Below are 23,268 nucleotides of genomic sequence, written 5' to 3' on the forward strand. Positions count from 1 at the left end.
TGGCGGCCATCTTGGATTTGAAAAATGATCACCAAATCGTTCTCTGCACCCTCGAAAACCTCGGATACGATACCCATATTGCTGAAATCATAATTTTGTGCCGCGGCCATCTTGGAATAGATAAATGATTACAAAATCGTTCTCAGCACCCTCGAGAACCTCGTATACGATACCCATAATGTAGTTATCATACTTTTGAGCGGCGGCCATCTTGGATTTGAAAACTGATCACAAAATCGTTCTCTGCACCCTCGAGAACCTAGGATACTATACCCATAATGTAGTTATCATACTTTTGAGCGGCGGCCATCTAGGATTTGAATAATGATCATAAAATCGTTCTCTGCACTCTCATGAACCTCGGATACGATACCCATATTTTTGTGATCATAATCTTGCACATCGGCCCTCTTGGATTTGAAAAATGTTCACAAAATCGTACTCAGCACCCTCGACAACCTCGGATACGATACCCATAATGTATTTATCATACTTTTAAGCGGCGGCTATCTTCGATTTGAAAAATGATCACAAAATCGTTCTCTGCACCCTCGAGAACCTCGGACACGATACCCATAATGTAGTTATCATAATTTTGAGCGGCGGCCATCTCGGATTTAAAAATGATCCCAAAATTGTTTTCTGCACACTCGAGAACCTTGGACACGATATCCATATTGCTAAAATCATAATTTTGTGTGGCGGCCATCTTGGATTTGAAAAATGATCACCAAATCGTTCTCTGCACCCTCGAAAACCTCGGATACGATACCCATATTGCTGAAATCATAATTTTGTGCCGCGGCCATCTTGGAATAGAAAAATGATTACAAAATCGTTCTCAGCACCCTCGAGAACCTCGTATACGATACCCATAATGTAGTTATCATACTTTTGAGCGGCGGCCATCTTGGATTTGAAAACTGATCACAAAATCGTTCTCTGCACCCTCGTGAACCTAGGATACGATACCCATAATCTAGTTATCATACTTTTGAGCGGCAGCCATCTAGGATTTGAATAATGATCATAAAATCGTTCTCTGCACTCTCATGAACCTCGGATACGATACCCATATTTTTGTGATCATAATCTTGCACATCGGCCCTCTTGGATTTGAAAAATGTTCACAAAATCGTACTCAGCACCCTCGACAACCTCGGACACGATACCCACAATGTATTTATCATAATTTTGAGCGGCGGCCATCTCGGATTTAAAAATGATCCCAAAATTGTTTTCTGCACACTCGAGAACCTTGGACACGATATCCATATTGCTAAAATCATAATTTTGTGTGGCGGCCATCTTGGATTTGAAAAATGATCACCAAATCGTTCTCTGCACCCTAAAAACCTCGGATACGATACCCATATTGCTGAAATCATAATTTTGTGCCGCGGCCATCTTGGAATAGAAAAATGATTACAAAATCGTTCTCAGCACCCTCGAGAACCTCGTATACGATACCCATAATGTAGTTATCATACTTTTGAGCGGCGGCCATCTTGGATTTGAAAACTGATCACAAAATCGTTCTTTGCACCCTCGAGAACCTAGGATACGATACCCATAATCTAGTTATCATACTTTTGAGCGGCAGCCATCTAGGATTTAAAAATGATCCCAAAATAGATTTCTGCACCCTCGAGAACCTCGGTAACGATATCCATAATGTAGTTATCATAATTTTGAGCGGCGGACATCTTGGATTTCAAAAATGATCACAAAATCGTTCTGTGCACTCTCGAGAACCTCGGATTCGATACCCATATTTTTGTGATCATAATCTAGCACGGCGGCCATCTTGGATTTGAAAAATGATCACAAAATCGTTCTCAGCATCCTCGAAAACCTCGGATACGATACCCATAATCTAGTTATCAAACTTTTAAGCGGCGGCCATCTCGGATTTAAAAATGATCCCAAAATTGTTTTCTGCACCCTCGAGAACCTCGGACACGATATCCATATTGCTGAAAACATATTGGTTTGCGGCAGCCCTCTTGGATTTCTAAAATGATCGCAGAATTGTTCTCTGCACCCTCGAGAACCTCGGACACGATATCCATATTTCTAAAATCATAATTTTGAGCGGCGGCCATCTCGGATTTAAAAATGAGCCCAAAAATTGTTTTCTGCACCCTCGGAACCTCGGACACGATATACATATTTTTAAAATCAAAATTTTTTTCGGCGGCCATCTTAGATTTGAAAAATGATCACCAAATCGTTCTTTGCATCCTCGAAAACCTCGGATACGATACCCATAATCTAGTTATCAAACTTTTAAGCGGCGGCCATCTCGGATTTAAAAATGATCCCAAAATTGTTTTCTGCACCCTCGAGAACCTCGGACACGATATCCATATTGCTGAAAACATATTGGTTTGCGGCAGCCCTCTTGGATTTCTAAAATGATCGCAGAATTGTTCTCTGCACCCTCGAGAAGCTCGGACACGATATCCATATTTCTAAAATCATAATTTTGAGCGGCGGCCATCTCGGATTTAAAAATGAGCCCAAAAATTGTTTTCTGCACCCTCGAGAACCTCGGACACGATATACATATTTTTAAAATCAAAATTTTGTGCCGCGGCCATCTTAGATTTGAAAAGTGATCACCAAATCGTTCTCTGCATCTCGAAAACCTCGGATACGATACCCATTATCTAGTTATCATACTTCTGAGCGGCGGCCATCTCGGATTTAAAAATGATCACAGAATTGTTCTCTGCACCCTCGAGAACCTCGGGTACGATATCCATATTGCTGAAATCATAATTTTGTGCGGCGGCCATCTTGGATTAGAAAAATGATCACAAAATCGTTCTCAGCACCTTCGAGAACCTAAGATACGAAACCTATAATTTAGTTATCATACTTTTGAGCGGCGGCCATCTCGGATTTAAAAATGATCCCAAAAATGTTTTCTGCACCCTCGAGAACCTCGGACACGATATCCATATTGCTGAAAACATAATTTTGTGCTGCGGTCATCTTGGATTTCAAAAATGATCACAAAATCGTTATTTGCACTCTTGAGAACCTCGGATACGATACCCATATTTTTTGTGATCATAATCTTGCACGGCGGCCATCTTGGATTTGAAAATATGATCACAAAATCGTTCTCAGCACCCTCGAAAAACTCGGATACGATACCCATAATCTAGTTATCATACTTTTGAGCGGCGGCCATCTCGGATTATAAAATGATCCCAAAATTGTTTTCTGCACACTTGAGAACCTCGGACACGATATCCATATTGCGGAAAACATAATTGTTTGCGGCAGCCCTCTTGGATTTCAAAAATGATCACAGAATTGTTCTCTGCACCCTCGAGAACCTCGGGTACGATATCCATATTGCTGAAATCATAATTTTGTGCGGCGGCCATCTTGGATTAGAAAAATGATTACAAAATCGTTCTCAGCACGTTCGAGAACCTTGGATACGAAACCCATAATTTATTTATCATACTTTTGAGCGGCGGCCATCTCGGATTTAAAAATGATCCCAAAAATGTTTTCTGCACCCTCGAGAACCTCGGACACGATATCCATATTGCTGAAAACACAATTTTGTGCTGCGGCCATCTTGGATTAGAAAAATGATCACAAAATCGTTCTCAGCACCCTCGAGAACCTCGGATACGATACCCATAATGTAGTTATAATAATTTTGAGCGGCGGCCATCTTGGATTTCAAAAATGATCACAAAATCGTTATGTGCACTCTCGAGAACCTCGGATACGATACCCATATTTTTGTGATCATAATCTTGCACGGCAGCCATCTTGGATTTGAAAAATGATCACAAAATCGTTCTCAGCACCCTCGAAAAACTCGGATACGATACCCATAATCTAGTTATCATACTTTTGAGCGGCGGCCATCTCGGATTTAAAAATGATCCCAAAATTGTTTTCTGCACCCTCGAGAACCTCGGACACGATATCCATATTGCGGAAAACATAATTGTTTGCGGCAGCCCTCTTGGATTTCAAAAATGATCACAGAATTGTTATCCATATTGCTGAAATCATAATTTTGTGCGGCGGCCATCTTGGATTAGAAAAATGATTACAAAATCGTTCTCAGCACCCTCGAGAACCTAGGATACGATACCCATAATCTAGTAATCATACTTTTGAACGACGGCCATCTTGGATTTCAAGTATGATCACAAAATCGTTCTCAGCACCCTCGACAACCTCGGATACGATACCCATAATGTATTTATCATACTTTTAAGCGGCGGCTATCTTCGATTTGAAAAATGATCACAAAATCGTTCTCTGCACTCTCGAGAACCTCGGATACGAGACCCATAATGTAGTTATAATAATTTTGAGCGGCGGCCATCTTGGATTTCAAAAATGATCACAAAATCGTTATGTGCACTCTCGAGAACCTCGGATACGATACCCATATTTTTGTGATCATAATCTTGCACGGCAGCCATCTTGGATTTGAAAAATGATCACAAAATCGTTCTCAGCACCCTCGAAAAACTCGGATACGATACCCATAATCTAGTTATCATACTTTTGAGCGGCGGCCATCTCGGATTTAAAAATGATCCCAAAATTGTTTTCTGCACCCTCGAGAACCTCGGACACGATATCCATATTGCGGAAAACATAATTGTTTGCGGCAGCCCTCTTGGATTTCAAAAATGATCACAGAATTGTTATCCATATTGCTGAAATCATAATTTTGTGCGGCGGCCATCTTGGATTAGAAAAATGATTACAAAATCGTTCTCAGCACCCTCGAGAACCTAGGATACGATACCCATAATCTAGTAATCATACTTTTGAACGACGGCCATCTTGGATTTCAAGTATGATCACAAAATCGTTCTCAGCACCCTCGACAACCTCGGATACGATACCCATAATGTATTTATCATACTTTTAAGCGGCGGCTATCATCGATTTGAAAAATGATCACAAAATCGTTCTCTGCACCCTCGAGAACCTCGGATACGATACCCATAATGTAGTTATCATAATTTTGAGCGGCGGCCATCTCGGATTTAAAAATGATCCCAAAATTGTTTTCTGCACCCTCGAGAACCTCGGACACGATATCCATATTGCTAAAATCATAATTTTGTGCGGCGGCCATCTTGGATTTGAAAAATGATCACCAAATCGTTCTCTGCACCCTCGAAAACCTCGGATACAATACCCATATTGCTGAAATCATAATTTTGTGCGGCGGCCATCATGGAATAGAAAAATGATTACAAAATCGTTCTCAGCACCCTCGAGAACCTCGTATACGATACCCATAATGTAGTTATCATACTTTTGAGCGGCGGCCATCTTGGATTTGAAAACTGATCACAAAATCGTTCTCTGCAACCTCGAGAACCTAGGATACGATACCCATAATCTAGTTATCATACTTTTGAGCGGCAGCCATCTAGGATTTAAAAATGATCCCAAAATTGATTTCTGCACCCTCGAGAGTCTCGGACGCGATATCCATATTGCTGAAAACATAATTTTGTGCGGCGGCCATCTCAGATTAGAAAAATAATCACAAAATCGTTCTCAGCACCCTCGAGATCCTCGGATACTATACCCATAATGTAGTTATCATACTTTTGAGCGGCGGCCATCTAGGATTTGAATAATGATCACAAAATCGTTCTCTGCACTCTCAAGAACCTCGGATACGATACCCATATTTTTGTGATCATAATCTTGCACGTCGGCCCTCTTGGATTTGAAAAATGTTCACAAAATCGTTCTCAGCACCCTCGAGAACCTCGGATACGATACCCATAATGTATTTATCATACTTTTAAGCGGCGGCTATCTTCGATTTGAAAAATGATCACAAAATCGTTCTCTGCACCCTCGAGAACCTCGGACACGATACCCATAATGTAGTTATCATAATTTTGAGCGGCGGCCATCTCGGATTTAAAAATGATCCCAAAATTGTTTTCTGCACACTCGAGAACCTTGGACACGATATCCATATTGCTAAAATCATAATTTTGTGTGGCGGCCATCTTGGATTTGAAAAATGATCACCAAATCGTTCTCTGCACCCTCGAAAACCTCGGATACGATACCCATATTGCTGAAATCATAATTTTGTGCCGCGGCCATCTTGGAATAGAAAAATGATTACAAAATCGTTCTCAGCACCCTCGAGAACCTCGTATACGATACCCATAATGTAGTTATCATACTTTTGAGCGGCGGCCATCTTGGATTTGAAAACTGATCACAAAATCGTTCTCTGCACCCTCGTGAACCTAGGATACGATACCCATAATCTAGTTATCATACTTTTGAGCGGCAGCCATCTAGGATTTGAATAATGATCATAAAATCGTTCTCTGCACTCTCATGAACCTCGGATACGATACCCATATTTTTGTGATCATAATCTTGCACATCGGCCCTCTTGGATTTGAAAAATGTTCACAAAATCGTACTCAGCACCCTCGACAACCTCGGATACGATACCCACAATGTATTTATCATACTTTTAAGCGGCGGCTATCTTCGATTTGAAAAATGATCACAAAATCGTTCTCTGCACCCTCGAGAACCTCGGACACGATACCCATAATGTAGTTATCATAATTTTGAGCGGCGGCCATCTCGGATTTAAAAATGATCCCAAAATTGTTTTCTGCACACTCGAGAACCTTGGACACGATATCCATATTGCTAAAATCATAATTTTGTGTGGCGGCCATCTTGGATTTGAAAAATGATCACCAAATCGTTCTCTGCACCCTAAAAACCTCGGATACGATACCCATATTGCTGAAATCATAATTTTGTGCCGCGGCCATCTTGGAATAGAAAAATGATTACAAAATCGTTCTCAGCACCCTCGAGAACCTCGTATACGATACCCATAATGTAGTTATCATACTTTTGAGCGGCGGCCATCTTGGATTTGAAAACTGATCACAAAATCGTTCTTTGCACCCTCGAGAACCTAGGATACGATACCCATAATCTAGTTATCATACTTTTGAGCGGCAGCCATCTAGGATTTAAAAATGATCCCAAAATAGATTTCTGCACCCTCGAGAACCTCGGTAACGATATCCATAATGTAGTTATCATAATTTTGAGCGGCGGCCATCTTGGATTTCAAAAATGATCACAAAATCGTTCTGTGCACTCTCGAGAACCTCGGATTCGATACCCATAATGTAGTTATCATACTTTTGAGCGGCGGCCATCTTGGATTTGAAAACTGATCACAAAATCGTTCTTTGCACCCTCGAGAACCTAGGATACGATACCCATAATCTAGTTATCATACTTTTGAGCGGCAGCCATCTAGGATTTAAAAATGATCCCAAAATAGATTTCTGCACCCTCGAGAACCTCGGTAACGATATCCATAATGTAGTTATCATAATTTTGAGCGGCGGCCATCTTGGATTTCAAAAATGATCACAAAATCGTTCTGTGCACTCTCGAGAACCTCGGATTCGATACCCATATTTTTGTGATCATAATCTAGCACGGCGGCCATCTTGGATTTGAAAAATGATCACAAAATCGTTCTCAGCATCCTCGAAAACCTCGGATACGATACCCATAATCTAGTTATCAAACTTTTAAGCGGCGGCCATCTCGGATTTAAAAATGATCCCAAAATTGTTTTCTGCACCCTCGAGAACCTCGGACACGATATCCATATTGCTGAAAACATATTGGTTTGCGGCAGCCCTCTTGGATTTCTAAAATGATCGCAGAATTGTTCTCTGCACCCTCGAGAACCTCGGACACGATATCCATATTTCTAAAATCATAATTTTGAGCGGCGGCCATCTCGGATTTAAAAATGAGCCCAAAAATTGTTTTCTGCACCCTCGGAACCTCGGACACGATATACATATTTTTAAAATCAAAATTTTTTTCGGCGGCCATCTTAGATTTGAAAAATGATCACCAAATCGTTCTCTGCATCCTCGAAAACCTCGGATACGATACCCATAATCTAGTTATCAAACTTTTAAGCGGCGGCCATCTCGGATTTAAAAATGATCCCAAAATTGTTTTCTGCACCCTCGAGAACCTCGGACACGATATCCATATTGCTGAAAACATATTGGTTTGCGGCAGCCCTCTTGGATTTCTAAAATGATCGCAGAATTGTTCTCTGCACCCTCGAGAAGCTCGGACACGATATCCATATTTCTAAAATCATAATTTTGAGCGGCGGCCATCTCGGATTTAAAAATGAGCCCAAAAATTGTTTTCTGCACCCTCGAGAACCTCGGACACGATATACATATTTTTAAAATCAAAATTTTGTGCCGCGGCCATCTTAGATTTGAAAAGTGATCACCAAATCGTTCTCTGCATCTCGAAAACCTCGGATACGATACCCATAATCTAGTTATCATACTTCTGAGCGGCGGCCATCTCGGATTTAAAAATGATCACAGAATTGTTCTCTGCACCCTCGAGAACCTCGGGTACGATATCCATATTGCTGAAATCATAATTTTGTGCGGCGGCCATCTTGGATTAGAAAAATGATTACAAAATCGTTCTCAGCACCTTCGAGAACCTAAGATACGAAACCTATAATTTAGTTATCATACTTTTGAGCGGCGGCCATCTCGGATTTAAAAATGATCCCAAAAATGTTTTCTGCACCCTCGAGAACCTCGGACACGATATCCATATTGCTGAAAACATAATTTTGTGCTGCGGTCATCTTGGATTTCAAAAATGATCACAAAATCGTTATTTGCACTCTTGAGAACCTCGGATACGATACCCATATTTTTTGTGATCATAATCTTGCACGGCAGCCATCTTGGATTTGAAAAATGATCACAAAATCGTTCTCAGCACCCTCGAAAAACTCGGATACGATACCCATAATCTAGTTATCATACTTTTGAGCGGCGGCCATCTCGGATTTAAAAATGATCCCAAAATTGTTTTCTGCACCCTCGAGAACCTCGGACACGATATCCATATTGCGGAAAACATAATTGTTTGCGGCAGCCCTCTTGGATTTCAAAAATGATCACAGAATTGTTATCCATATTGCTGAAATCATAATTTTGTGCGGCGGCCATCTTGGATTAGAAAAATGATTACAAAATCGTTCTCAGCACCTTCGAGAACCTTGGATACGAAACCCATAATTTATTTATCATACTTTTGAGCGGCGGCCATCTCGGATTTAAAAATGATCCCAAAAATGTTTTCTGCACCCTCGAGAACCTCGGACACGATATCCATATTGCTGAAAACACAATTTTGTGCTGCGGCCATCTTGGATTAGAAAAATGATCACAAAATCGTTCTCAGCACCCTCGAGAACCTCGGATACGATACCCATAATGTAGTTATAATAATTTTGAGCGGCGGCCATCTTGGATTTCAAAAATGATCACAAAATCGTTATGTGCACTCTCGAGAACCTCGGATACGATACCCATATTTTTGTGATCATAATCTTGCACGGCAGCCATCTTGGATTTGAAAAATGATCACAAAATCGTTCTCAGCACCCTCGAAAAACTCGGATACGATACCCATAATCTAGTTATCATACTTTTGAGCGGCGGCCATCTCGGATTTAAAAATGATCCCAAAATTGTTTTCTGCACCCTCGAGAACCTCGGACACGATATCCATATTGCGGAAAACATAATTGTTTGCGGCGGCCCTCTTGGATTTCAAAAATGATCACAGAATTGTTATCCATATTGCTGAAATCATAATTTTGTGCGGCGGCCATCTTGGATTAGAAAAATGATTACAAAATCGTTCTCAGCACCCTCGAGAACCTAGGATACGATACCCATAATCTAGTAATCATACTTTTGAACGACGGCCATCTTGGATTTCAAGTATGATCACAAAATCGTTCTCAGCACCCTCGACAACCTCGGATACGATACCCATAATGTATTTATCATACTTTTAAGCGGCGGCTATCTTCGATTTGAAAAATGATCACAAAATCGTTCTCTGCACCCTCGAGAACCTCGGATACGAGACCCATAATGTAGTTATAATAATTTTGAGCGGCGGCCATCTTGGATTTCAAAAATGATCACAAAATCGTTATGTGCACTCTCGAGAACCTCGGATACGATACCCATATTTTTGTGATCATAATCTTGCACGGCAGCCATCTTGGATTTGAAAAATGATCACAAAATCGTTCTCAGCACCCTCGAAACACTCGGATACGATACCCATAATCTAGTTATCATACTTTTGAGCGGCGGCCATCTCGGATTTAAAAATGATCCCAAAATTGTTTTCTGCACCCTCGAGAACCTCGGACACGATATCCATATTGCGGAAAACATAATTGTTTGCGGCAGCCCTCTTGGATTTCAAAAATGATCACAGAATTGTTATCCATATTGCTGAAATCATAATTTTGTGCGGCGGCCATCTTGGATTAGAAAAATGATTACAAAATCGTTCTCAGCACCCTCGAGAACCTAGGATACGATACCCATAATCTAGTAATCATACTTTTGAACGACGGCCATCTTGGATTTCAAGTATGATCACAAAATCGTTCTCAGCACCCTCGACAACCTCGGATACGATACCCATAATGTATTTATCATACTTTTAAGCGGCGGCTATCATCGATTTGAAAAATGATCACAAAATCGTTCTCTGCACCCTCGAGAACCTCGGATACGATACCCATAATGTAGTTATCATAATTTTGAGCGGCGGCCATCTCGGATTTAAAAATGATCCCAAAATTGTTTTCTGCACCCTCGAGAACCTCGGACACGATATCCATATTGCTAAAATCATAATTTTGTGCGGCGGCCATCTTGGATTTGAAAAATGATCACCAAATCGTTCTCTGCACCCTCGAAAACCTCGGATACAATACCCATATTGCTGAAATCATAATTTTGTGCGGCGGCCATCATGGAATAGAAAAATGATTACAAAATCGTTCTCAGCACCCTCGAGAACCTCGTATACGATACCCATAATGTAGTTATCATACTTTTGAGCGGCGGCCATCTTGGATTTGAAAACTGATCACAAAATCGTTCTCTGCAACCTCGAGAACCTAGGATACGATACCCATAATCTAGTTATCATACTTTTGAGCGGCAGCCATCTAGGATTTAAAAATGATCCCAAAATTGATTTCTGCACCCTCGAGAGTCTCGGACGCGATATCCATATTGCTGAAAACATAATTTTGTGCGGCGGCCATCTCAGATTAGAAAAATAATCACAAAATCGTTCTCAGCACCCTCGAGATCCTCGGATACTATACCCATAATGTAGTTATCATACTTTTGAGCGGCGGCCATCTAGGATTTGAATAATGATCACAAAATCGTTCTCTGCACTCTCAAGAACCTCGGATACGATACCCATATTTTTGTGATCTTAATCTTGCACGTCGGCCCTCTTGGATTTGAAAAATGTTCACAAAATCGTTCTCAGCACCCTCGAGAACCTCGGATACGATACCCATAATGTATTTATCATACTTTTAAGCGGCGGCTATCTTCGATTTGAAAAATGATCACAAAATCGTTCTCTGCACCCTCGAGAACCTCGGATACGATACCCATAATGTAGTTATCATACTTTTGAGCGGCGGCCATCTCGGATTTAAAAATGATCCCAAAATTGTTTTCTGCACCCTCGAGAACCTCGGACACGATATCCATATTGCGGAAAACATAATTGTTTGCGGCAGCCCTCTTGGATTTCAAAAATGATCACAGAATTGTTATCCATATTGCAGAAATCATAATTTTGTGCGGCGGCCATCTTGGATTAGAAAAATGATTACAAAATCGTTCTCAGCACCCTCGAGAACCTAGGATACGATACCCATAATCTAGTAATCATACTTTTGAACGACGGCCATCTTGGATTTCAAGTATGATCACAAAATCGTTCTCAGCACCCTCGACAACCTCGGATACGATACCCATAATGTATTTATCATACTTTTAAGCGGCGGCTATCTTCGATTTGAAAAATGATCACAAAATCGTTCTCTGCACCCTCGAGAACCTCGGATACGATACCCATAATCTAGTTATCATAATTTTGAGCGGCGGCCATCTCGGATTTAAAAATGATCCCAAAATTGTTTTCTGCACCCTCGAGAACCTCGGACACGATATCCATATTGCTAAAATCATAATTTTATGCGGCGGCCATCTTGGATTTGAAAAATGATCACCAAATCGTTCTCTGCACCCTCGAAAAACTCGGATACAATACCCATATTGCTGAAATCATAGTTTTGTGCGGCGGCCATCATGGAATAGAAAAATGATTACAAAATCGTTCTCAGCACCCTCGAGAACCTCGTATACGATACCCATAATGTAGTTATCATACTTTTGAGCGGCGGCCATCTTGGATTTGAAAACTGATCACAAAATAGTTCTCTGCAACCTCGAGAACCTAGGATACGGTACCCATAATCTAGTTATCATACTTTTGAGCGGCAGCCATCTAGGATTTAAAAATGATCCCAAAATTGATTTCTGCACCCTCGAGAGTCTCGGACGCGATATCCATATTGCTGAAAACATAATTTTGTGCGGCGGCCATCTCAGATTAGAAAACTAATCACAAAATCGTTCTCAGCACCCTCGAGATCCTCGGATACTATACCCATAATGTAGTTATCATACTTTTGAGCGGTGGCCATCTAGGATTTGAATACTGATCACAAAATCGTTCTCTGCACTCTCTAGAACCTCGGATACGATACCCATATTTTTGTGATCATAATCTTGCACGTCGGCCCTCTTGGATTTGAAAAATTTTCACAAAATCGTTCTCAGCACCCTCGAGAACCTCGGATACGATACCCATAATGTAGTTATTATACTTTTAAGCGGCGGCCATCTTGGATTTGAAAAATGATCACAAAATCGTTCTCTGCACCCTCGAGAACGTCGGACACGATACCCATAATGTAGTTATCATAATTTTGAACGGCGGCCATCTCGGATTTAATTATGATCCCAAAATTATTTTCTGCACCCTCGAGAAACTTGGACACGATATCCATATTGCTAAAATGATAATTTTGTGCGGCGACCATCTTGGATTTGAAAACTGATCACAAAATCGTTCTCTGCACCCTCGAGAACCTAGGATACGATACCCATAATCTAGTTATCATAATTTTGAGCGGCGGCCATCTCGGATTTAAAAATGATCCCAAAATTGTTTTCTGCACCCTCGAGAACCTCGGACACGATATCCATATTGCTAAAATCATAATTTTATGCGGCGGCCATCTTGGATTTGAAAAATGATCACCAAATCGTTCTCTGCACCCTCGAAAAACTCGGATACAATACCCATATTGCTGAAATCATAGTTTTGTGCGGCGGCCATCATGGAATAGAAAAATGATTACAAAATCGTTCTCAGCACCCTCGAGAACCTCGGATACGATACCCATAATCTAGTTATCAAACTTTTGAGCGGCGGCCATCTCGGATTTAAAAATGATCCCAAAATTGTTTTCTGCACCCTCGAGAAACGTGGACACGATATCCATATTGCTAAAATGATAATTTTGTGCGGCGGCCATCTTGGATTTGAAAAATGATAACCAAATCGTTCTCTGCACCCTCGAAAACCTCGGATACGATACCCATATTGCTGAAATCATAATTTTGTGCGGCGGCCATCTTGGAATAGATAAATGATTACAAAATCGTTCTCAGCACCCTCGAGAACCTCGTATACGATACCCATAATGTAGTTATCATACTTTTGAGCGGCGGCCATCTTGGATTTGAAAACTGATCACAAAATCGTTCTCTGCACCCTCGAGAACCTAGGATACGATACCCATAATCTAGTTATCATACTTTTGTGCGGCAGCCATCTAGGATTTAATAATGATCCCAAAATAGATTTCTGCACCCTCGAGAACCTCGGACACGATATCCATATTGCTGAAAACATAATTTTTTGCGGCGGCCATCTCGGATTAGAAAAATGATCACAAAATCGTTCTCAGCACCCTCGAGAACCTCGGATACGATACCCATAAAGTAGTTATCATACTTTTGAGCGGCGGCCATCTCGGATTTGAATAATAATCACAAAATCGTTCTCTGCACTCTCAAGAACTTCGGATACGATACCCATATTTTTGTGATCATAATCTTGCACGTCGGCCCTCTTGGATTTGAAAAATGTTCACAAAATCGTTCTCAGCACCCTCGAGAACCTCGGTTACGATACCCATAATGTAGTTATCATACTTTTGAGCGGCGGCCATCTTGGATTTGAAAAATGATCACAAAATCGATCTCTGCAACCTCGAGAACCTCTGATACGATACCCATAATGTAGTTATCATAATTTGAGCGGCGGCCATCTCGGATTTAAAAGTGATCCCAAAATTGTTTTCTGCACCCTCGAGAACCTCGGACACGATATACATATTGCTGAAAACATAATTTTTTGCGGCAGCCCTCTTGGATTTCAAAAATGATCATAGAATTGTTCTCGGCACCCTCGAGAACCTCGGACACGATATCCATATTGCTAAAATCAAAATTTTGTGCGGCGGCCATCATGGATTTAAAAACTAATCACCAAATCGTTCTCTGCACCCTCGAGAACCTCGGGTACGATATCCATATTGATGAAATCATAATTTTGTGCGGCGGCCATCTTGGATTAGAAAAATGATTACTAAATCGTTCTCAGCACCCTCGAGAACCTAGGATACGATACCCATAATCTAGTTATCATACTTTTGAGCGGCGGCCATCTCGGATTTAAAAATGATCCCAAAATTGTTTCCTGCACCCTCGAGAACCACGGACACGATATCCATATTGCTTTAAAAATAATTTTGTGCGGCGGCCATCTTGGATTAGAAAATGATCACAAAATCATTCTCAGCACCCTCGACAACCTCGGATACAATACCCATATTTTTGTGATCATAATCTTGCACGTCGGCCCTCTTGGATTTGAAAAATTTTCACAAAATCGTTCTCAGCACCCTCGAGAACCTCGGATACGATACCCATAATGTAGTTATCATACTTTTGAGCGGCGGCCATCTTGGATTTGAAAAATGATCACAAAATCCATCTCTGCAACCTCGAGAACCTCTGATACGATACCCATATTTTTGTGATCATAATCTTGCACGTCGGCCCTCTTGGATTTGAAAAATTTTCACAAAATCGTTCTCAGCACCCTCGAGAACCTCGGATACGATACCCATAATGTAGTTATCACAATTTGAGCGGCGGCCATCTCGGATTTTAAAATGATCCCAAAATTGTTTTCTGCACCCTCGAGAACCTCGGACACGATATACATATTGCTGAAAACATAATTTTTTGCGGCAGCCCTCTTGGATTTCAAAAATGATCATAGAATTGTTCTCGGCACCCTCGAGAACCTTGGACACGATATCCATATTGCTAAAATCATAATTTTGTGCGGCGGCCATCTTGGATTTGAAAAATGATCACCAAATCGTTCTCTGCACCCTCGAAAACCTCGGATACGATACCCATATTGCTGAAATCATAATTTTGTGCGGCGGCCATCATGGAATAGAAAACTGATTACTAAATCGTTCTCAGCACCCTCGAGGACCTAGGATACGATACCCATAATGTAGTTATCATATTTTTGAGTGGCGGCCATCTTGGATTTGAATAATGATCACAAAATCGTTCTCTGCACTCTCAAGAACCTAGGATACGATACCCATAATGTAGTTATCATACTTTTAAGCGGCGGCTATCTTCGATTTGAAAAATGATCTCAAAATCGTTCTCTGCACCCTCGAGAACCGCGGATACGATACCCATAATGTAGTTATCATACTTTTGAGCGGCGGCCATCTAGGATTTGAATAATGATCACAAAATTGTTCTCTGCACTCTCAAGAACCTCGGGTACGATACCCATATTTTTTGTGATCATAATCTTGCATGGCGGCCCTCTTGGATTTGAAAAATGATCACAAAATCGTTCTCAGCACCCTCGAGAACCTGGGATACGATTTTTTTTTTTTATATTGAATAGGAGGACAAACGAGCGTACGGGTCACCTGGTGTTCAGTGATCACCGCCGCCCACATTCTCTTGCAATACCAGAGGAATCACAAGAGCGTTGCCGGCCTTTAAGGAAGGTGTACGCGCTTTTCTTGAAGGTACCCATGTCGTATCGTCCCGGAAACACCGCACAAGGAAGCTCACTCCATAGTTTTGTAGTACGAGGGAGAAAGCTCCTTGAAAACCGCACTTTGGAGGACCGCCACACATCCAGATGGTAGGGATGAAATCCTAACTTGTGGCGTGTCGTGTGAAGGTGGAATTCGGCGGCAGGAATCAGGTTAAACTGCACTTCGGAACACTCCCCGTGATAAATGCGGTAGAAGACACACAATGATGCGATGTCTCTACGCAACGCCAAGAGATCCAGACGTTCACAGAGCACTGAGTCCCCGACAATTCGAGCTACTACTACTAGTGGCCGGACCTGCGCTTTGTAGAGCGCTAGAATGTGGGCCGGCTTGAAGTATTGCCGTGCTCTATTGATGACGCCCAGCTTCTTCGAAGCCAATTTGGCTTTGCCCTCCAGATGGCCACGGAATTGGCAATCGCTCGAGATTTCGAGACCCAGTATTCCGATACTAGGCGCGGCTTTAAGAGAAGTGTTCTCGAAGAGCGGTTATACGACAAATGGGGTTTTTTTAGTGGTAAACGCGCAAACTTGATTCTTCTGGGGGTTAAATTGGACAAGGTTCAATTTACCCCAATCCGCGACCTTCTCGAGAGAGGACTCGATAGAAGACACAAGTTTCTCCCGGCACTGGTCGACGATTTCCCGAGAGAGACCTGCATGGCCCGTGTATACGGCATCACCAGTGCTGTCGTCCGCATAGCAATGTATGTTGGAGGTGTCCAACATATCATTGATATGCAGAAGAAACAGCGTAGGAGATAGCACACAGCCTTGGGGCACTCCAGCATTCACGGGCTTCGGGTTCGAGCAATATCCGTCGACAACGACCTGTATGCTACGCCCAGTGAGGAAGCTGGAGGTCCACTTGCACAAGCTTTCGGGAAGCCCAAATGATGGAAGTTTGGAGAGCAGCGCCTTGTGCCCTACACGATCAAAGGCCTTCGCTATATCCAGGCTAACTGCCAGGCCTTCCCCCTTGCTTTCAATAGCCGCCGCCCATCTATGTGTTAGGTATATCAGAAGATCACCTGCCGACCGTCCATGGCGAAAGCCGTAATGTCGGTCATTGATCAACTGGTGACCCTCTAGGTATACTAAAAGCTGGCGGCTAATTATGCTCTCCATGATTTTAGAGAGCAGGGAGGTGATAGCAATAGGCCTGTAGTTCGCCGGATCCGAACTGTCTCCTTTTTTTTGGATCGGATGGACAAGGGCTGACTTCCATGAGTCAGGGACTACGCCTTTGGAATAAGAGTGCCGGAATAAACGCGTTAGCACCGGCGTCAACTCAGGGGCACACGTTCTAAGCACGATTGGAGAAATGCCATCCGGCCCGCTCGACTTCCTGACATTCAACGAAAACAGAGCTCGCCTAACAGTTTTCTGTCTGAACTGTACTTCAGGCATAGAGCTCTGACACCGCGGGATGGTCGGCGGTGTTTTTCCGTTGTCGTCAAGTGTCGAGTTGGAGGCGAAAAGAGCGCACAGGAGCTCGGCTTTCTCTTTTGCCGTATGGGCCAGGGTGTCATGTGCAATGGCGGCATGGACGGCTGGTTGAAGTTACCAAGAGCAGCTTTCGACAACGACCAGAACTTGCGTGTTCCGGTCGGGTAACTGGAAAGCTGCTCGCCGATTTTGACGACGTGCTTAGACTTCGCACGGGCGATTTGCCGCTTAAAAAATCTGGTGGCACGGTTATATTTCCTCTTAAGAACTTTGCAGTTCGGATCCTTTGTGCCCAGCGCCGCAACCCAAGTTCGATACGCCTGTATTTTGCAGTCAGATGCTGCTTTAACTGACGCATCGAACCAGGGCTGTGATCTGCCACCGATCGGTACTACAGAGCTTGGTATAAAAATATCCATGCCCTGCAGCACCACATCGGCTACTGCAACGGCGCAGGCACTAGGATCATCCGAAGGGAAACAAACCTTGCCCCAAGGGAAGGATGCAAAAAAGGAACGCATCCTGTCCCAATCTGCTGACTTGTAGTGCCAAACGCGGCGGGTCGCTGGTGGTCTGCGACGTTGGCGTCGGATAGGCACTACACTCCTGACCAGGCAATGGTCGGACGTTCCGAGAGGGGCGTCGAAAAAGACCTGGTAACCATCGGGATGTGTAGTCAGCAGAAGATCTAATAAGGACGGCATGTGGCTATCCACATCCGGGAGCCGCGTTGGCGCCTCAACCAATTGAGTCAGACCATACGCCAATGCAAAATTATGCACAGATCGCCCTGCGTAGTCTGTGGTACGTGATCCAAGCCATTCGGCATTGTGCCCGTTGAAATCACCCAAGACTACGATTTCAGCGAAGGGGATCTGTGCAAGCATGTCGTCAATTGCCGCTTTAACGCAGCCCATAAGATGATCGGTTTCTGCGTTACCACTATGGGACCTGTAGACACACGCATAGATACGGACGCGGTCCTCTAAATCTACGCGGAGCCAGAGAGTAGACAGGTCCCTACCCTCAAAATTGCCGAGACGGCGACAGCAGATATCCTCCCTAACGTACACACATATCCCGGCATGAGGCGAAAAATTGTGCTCAATTTTGTACCCGGGGTACGTTACATATGACGTATCGCTAGGTCGAGATATCTGCGTCTCCGTAAGGAAACACAAGGCCGGCTGCGCCGTCTCAAGGTGGTGGTGGACGGCGTTTAAGTTGGAGTGAATTCCCCGGATGTTACAAAAGTCTACATTAAGCGTGGAGCGGGGTGCCGTGGTGTTGCTGCCCTGTTTGTCAAGAGACGGTACCCTCCTGGGGTAATTTCTCTTTAAATACCGCTCTCATATTTTATGGTGGGGGGGGGGGAAGGACGGGAGGGAATGGCCTCCGGTCCTCGACACTAACCTATGCGAAACATAGCGGCACTAGGCCGCTACTTCACGCCGGTATTCTGTGCGAGTGTGGTAAGTAACCCGGACGAGTCTGGCCCGATTGTGCTGACGTCATAAGACAGCAGCGTGACTCTCCCACTTCTAAAAAGCCCTTAGTCGCCTCTTACGACACCCATGGGCCTGGGACTCCCCTATTCTTTATACGCCCCGGGGAAACTTCAGGGCATACCCATTATGTAGCTATCATACTTTTGAGCGGCGGCCATCTTGGATTAGAAAAATGATAACTAAATCGTTCTCAGCACCCTCGAGAACCTAGGATACGATACCTATAACATAGTTATCATAATTTTGAAAGGGGGCCATCTCGGATTTGAAATCTGATAACAAAATCGTTCTCTGCACCCTCGAGAACCTAGGATACGATACCCATAATCTAGTTATCATACTTTTGAGCGGCGGCCATCTAGGATTTAAAAATGATCCCATAATTGTTTTCTGCACCCTCCAGAACCTCGGACACGATATCCATATTGCTGAAAACATAATTTTGTGCGGCGGCCATCTTGGATTAGAAAAATGATTACAAAATCGTTCTCAGCACCCTCGAGAACCTCGGATACGATACCCATAATGTAGTTATCATACTTTTGTGCGGCGGCCATCTTGGATTTGAATAATGATCACAAAATCGTTCTCTGCACTCTCGAGAACCTTGGACACGATATCCATATTGCTGAAAACATAATGGTTTGCGGCAGCCCTCTTGGATTTCTAAAATGATCGCAGAATTAATCTCTGCACACTCGAGAGCCTCAGACACGATATCCATATTTCTTAAATCATAATTTTGTGCAGCGGCCATCTTGGATTAGAAAAATGATTACAAAATCGTTCTCAGCACCCTCGACAACCTCGGATACGATACCCATAATTTAGTTATCATACTTTTGTGCGGCGGCCATCTTGGATTAGAAAAATGATCAAAAAATCGTTCTCAGCACCCTAGAGAACCTCGGATACGATACCCATAATGTAGATATCATAATTTTGAGTGGCAGCCATCTTGGATTTCGAAAATGATCACAAAATAGTTATGTGCACTCTCGAGAACCTCGGATACGATAACCATATTTTTGTGATCATAATCTTGCACGGCGGCCATCTTGGATTAGAAAAATGATTACAAAATCGTTCTCAGCACCCTCGAGAACCTAGGATATGATACCCATAATCTAGTTATCATACATTTGAGCGGCGGCCATCTCGGATTTAAAAATGATCCCAAAATTGTTTTCTGCACCCTCGAGAACCTCGGACACTATAACCATATTGCTGAAAACATAATTTTGTGCGGCGGCCATCTTGGATTTGAAAAATGATCACAAAATCATTCTCAGCACCCTCGAGAACCTCGGACACGATATCCATATTGCAAAAATCATAATTTTGTGCGGCCGCCATCTTGGATTTGAAAAATGATCACCAAATCGTTCTCTGCACCCTCGAAAACCTTGGATACGATACCCATATTGTTGAAATCATAATTTTGTGCGTCGGCCATCTTGGAATAGAAAAATGATTACAAAATCGTTCTCAGCACCCTCGAGAACCTCGGATACGATACCCATAATGTAGTTATCATACTTTTGAGCGAAGGCCATCTTGGATTTGAAAACTGATCACAAAATCGTTCTCTGCACCCTCGAGAACCTAGGATACGATACCCATAATCTAGTTATCATACTTTTGAGCGTCGGCCATCTAAGATTTAAAAATGATCCCAAAATTGTTTTCTGCACCCTCGAGAACCTCGGACACGATATCCATATTGCTGAAAACATAATTTTGTGCGGCGGCCATCTTGGATTAGAAAAATGATCACAAAATCGTTCTCAGCACCCTTGAGAACCTCGGATTCGATACCTATAATGTAGTTATCATACCTTTGAGCGGCGGCCATCTAGGATTTGAATAATGATCACAAAATCGTTCTCTGCACTCTCAAGAACCTCTGATACGATACCCATAATGTAGTTATCATAATTTTGAGCGGCGGCCATCTAGGATTTAAAAATGATCCCAAAATTGTTTTCTGCACCCTCGAGAACCTCGGACACGATATACATATTGCTGAAAACATAATTGTTTGCGGCAGCCCTCTTGGATTTCAAAAATGATCATAGAATTGTTCTCTGCACCCTCGAGAACCTCGGACACGATATCCATATTGCTAAAATCAAAATTTTGTGCGGCGGCCATCATGGATTTAAAAAATAATCACCAAATCGTTCTCTGCACCCTCGAGAACCTCGGATACGATACCCATAATCTAGTTATCATACTTTTGAGCGGCGGCCATCTCGGATTTAAAAATGATCCCAAAATTGTTTTCAGCACCCTCGAGAACCTCGGACACGATATCCATATTGCTGAAAACATAATGGTTTGCGGCAGCCCTCTTGGATTTCTAAAATGATTGCAGAATTGTTCTCTGCACCCTCGAGAACCTCGGATACGATATCCATATTTCTTAAATCATAATTTTGAGAGGCGGCCATCTTGGATTTGAAAAATAATCACCAAATCGTTTTCTGCACCCTCGAGAAACTCGGGTACGATATCCATATTGATGAAATCATTATTTTGTGCGGCGGCCATCTTGGATTAGAAAAATGATTACTAAATCATTCTCAGCACCATCGAGAACCTAGGATACGATACCCATAATGTAGTTATTATAATTTTGAGCGGCGGCCATCTCGGATTTGAAAACTGATCACAAAATCGTTCTCTGCATCCTCGAGAACCTAGGATACGATACCCATAATCTAGTTATCATACTTTTGAGCGGCGGCCATCTAAGATTTAAAAATGATCCCAAAATTGTTTTCTGCACCCTCGAGAACCTCGGACACGATATCCATATTGCTGAAAACATAATGGTTTGCGGCAGCCCTCTAAGATTTCTTAAATGATTGCAGAATTTTTCTCTGCACCCTCGAGAACCTCGGACACGATATCCATATTTCTAAAATCATAATTTTTAGCGGCGGCCATCTTGGATTTGAAAAATAATCACCAAATCGTTCTCTGCACCCTCGAGAACCTCGGATACGATACCCATAATGTAGTTATCATACTTTTGTGCGGCGGCCATCTTGGATTTGAATAATGATCACAAAATCGTTCTCTGCACTCTCGAGAACCTCGGACACGATATCCATATTGCTGAAAACATAATGGTTTGCGGCAGCCCTCTTGGATTTCTAAAATGATCGCAGAATTGTTCTCTGCACACTCGAGAGCCTCAGACACAATATCCATATTTCTTAAATCATAATTTTGTGCAGCGGCCATCTTGGATTAGAAAAATGATTACAAAATCGTTCTCTGCACTCTCAAGAACCTCTGATACGATACCCATAATGTAGTTATCATAATTTTGAGCGGCGGCCATCTAGGATTTAAAAATGATCCCAAAATTGTTTTCTGCACCCTCGAGAACCTCGGACACGATATACATATTGCTGAAAACATAATTGTTTGCGGCAGCCCTCTTGGATTTCAAAAATGATCATAGAATTGTTCTCTGCACCCTCGAGAACCGCGGACACGATATCCATATTGCTAAAATCAAAATTTTGTGCGGCGGCCATCATGGATTTAAAAAATAATCACCAAATCGTTCTCTGCACCCTCGAGAACCTCGGATACGATACCCATAATCTTGTTATCATACTTTTGTGCGGCGGCCATCTCGGATTTAAAAATGATCCCAAAATTGTTTTCAGCACCCTCGAGAACCTCGGACACGATATCCATATTGCTGAAAACATAATGGTTTGCGGCAGCCCTCTTGGATTTCTAAAATGATTGCAGAATTGTTCTCTGCACCCTCGAGAACCTCGGACACGATATCCAAATTTCTAAAATCATAATTTTTAGCGGCGGCCATCTTGGATTTGAAAAATAATCACCAAATCGTTCTCTGCACCCTCGAGAACCTCGGATACGATACCCATAATGTAGTTATCATACTTTTGTGCGGCGGCCATCTTGGATTTGAATAATGATCACAAAATCGTTCTCTGCACTCTCGAGAACCTCGGACACGGTATCCATATTGCTGAAAACATAATGGTTTGCGGCAGCCCTCTTGGATTTCTAAAATGATCGCAGAATTGTT

The sequence above is a fragment of the Leptidea sinapis genome, chromosome 19 (assembly GCF_905404315.1).
Source record: "Leptidea sinapis chromosome 19, ilLepSina1.1, whole genome shotgun sequence".
NCBI lineage: Eukaryota > Metazoa > Arthropoda > Insecta > Lepidoptera > Pieridae > Leptidea > Leptidea sinapis.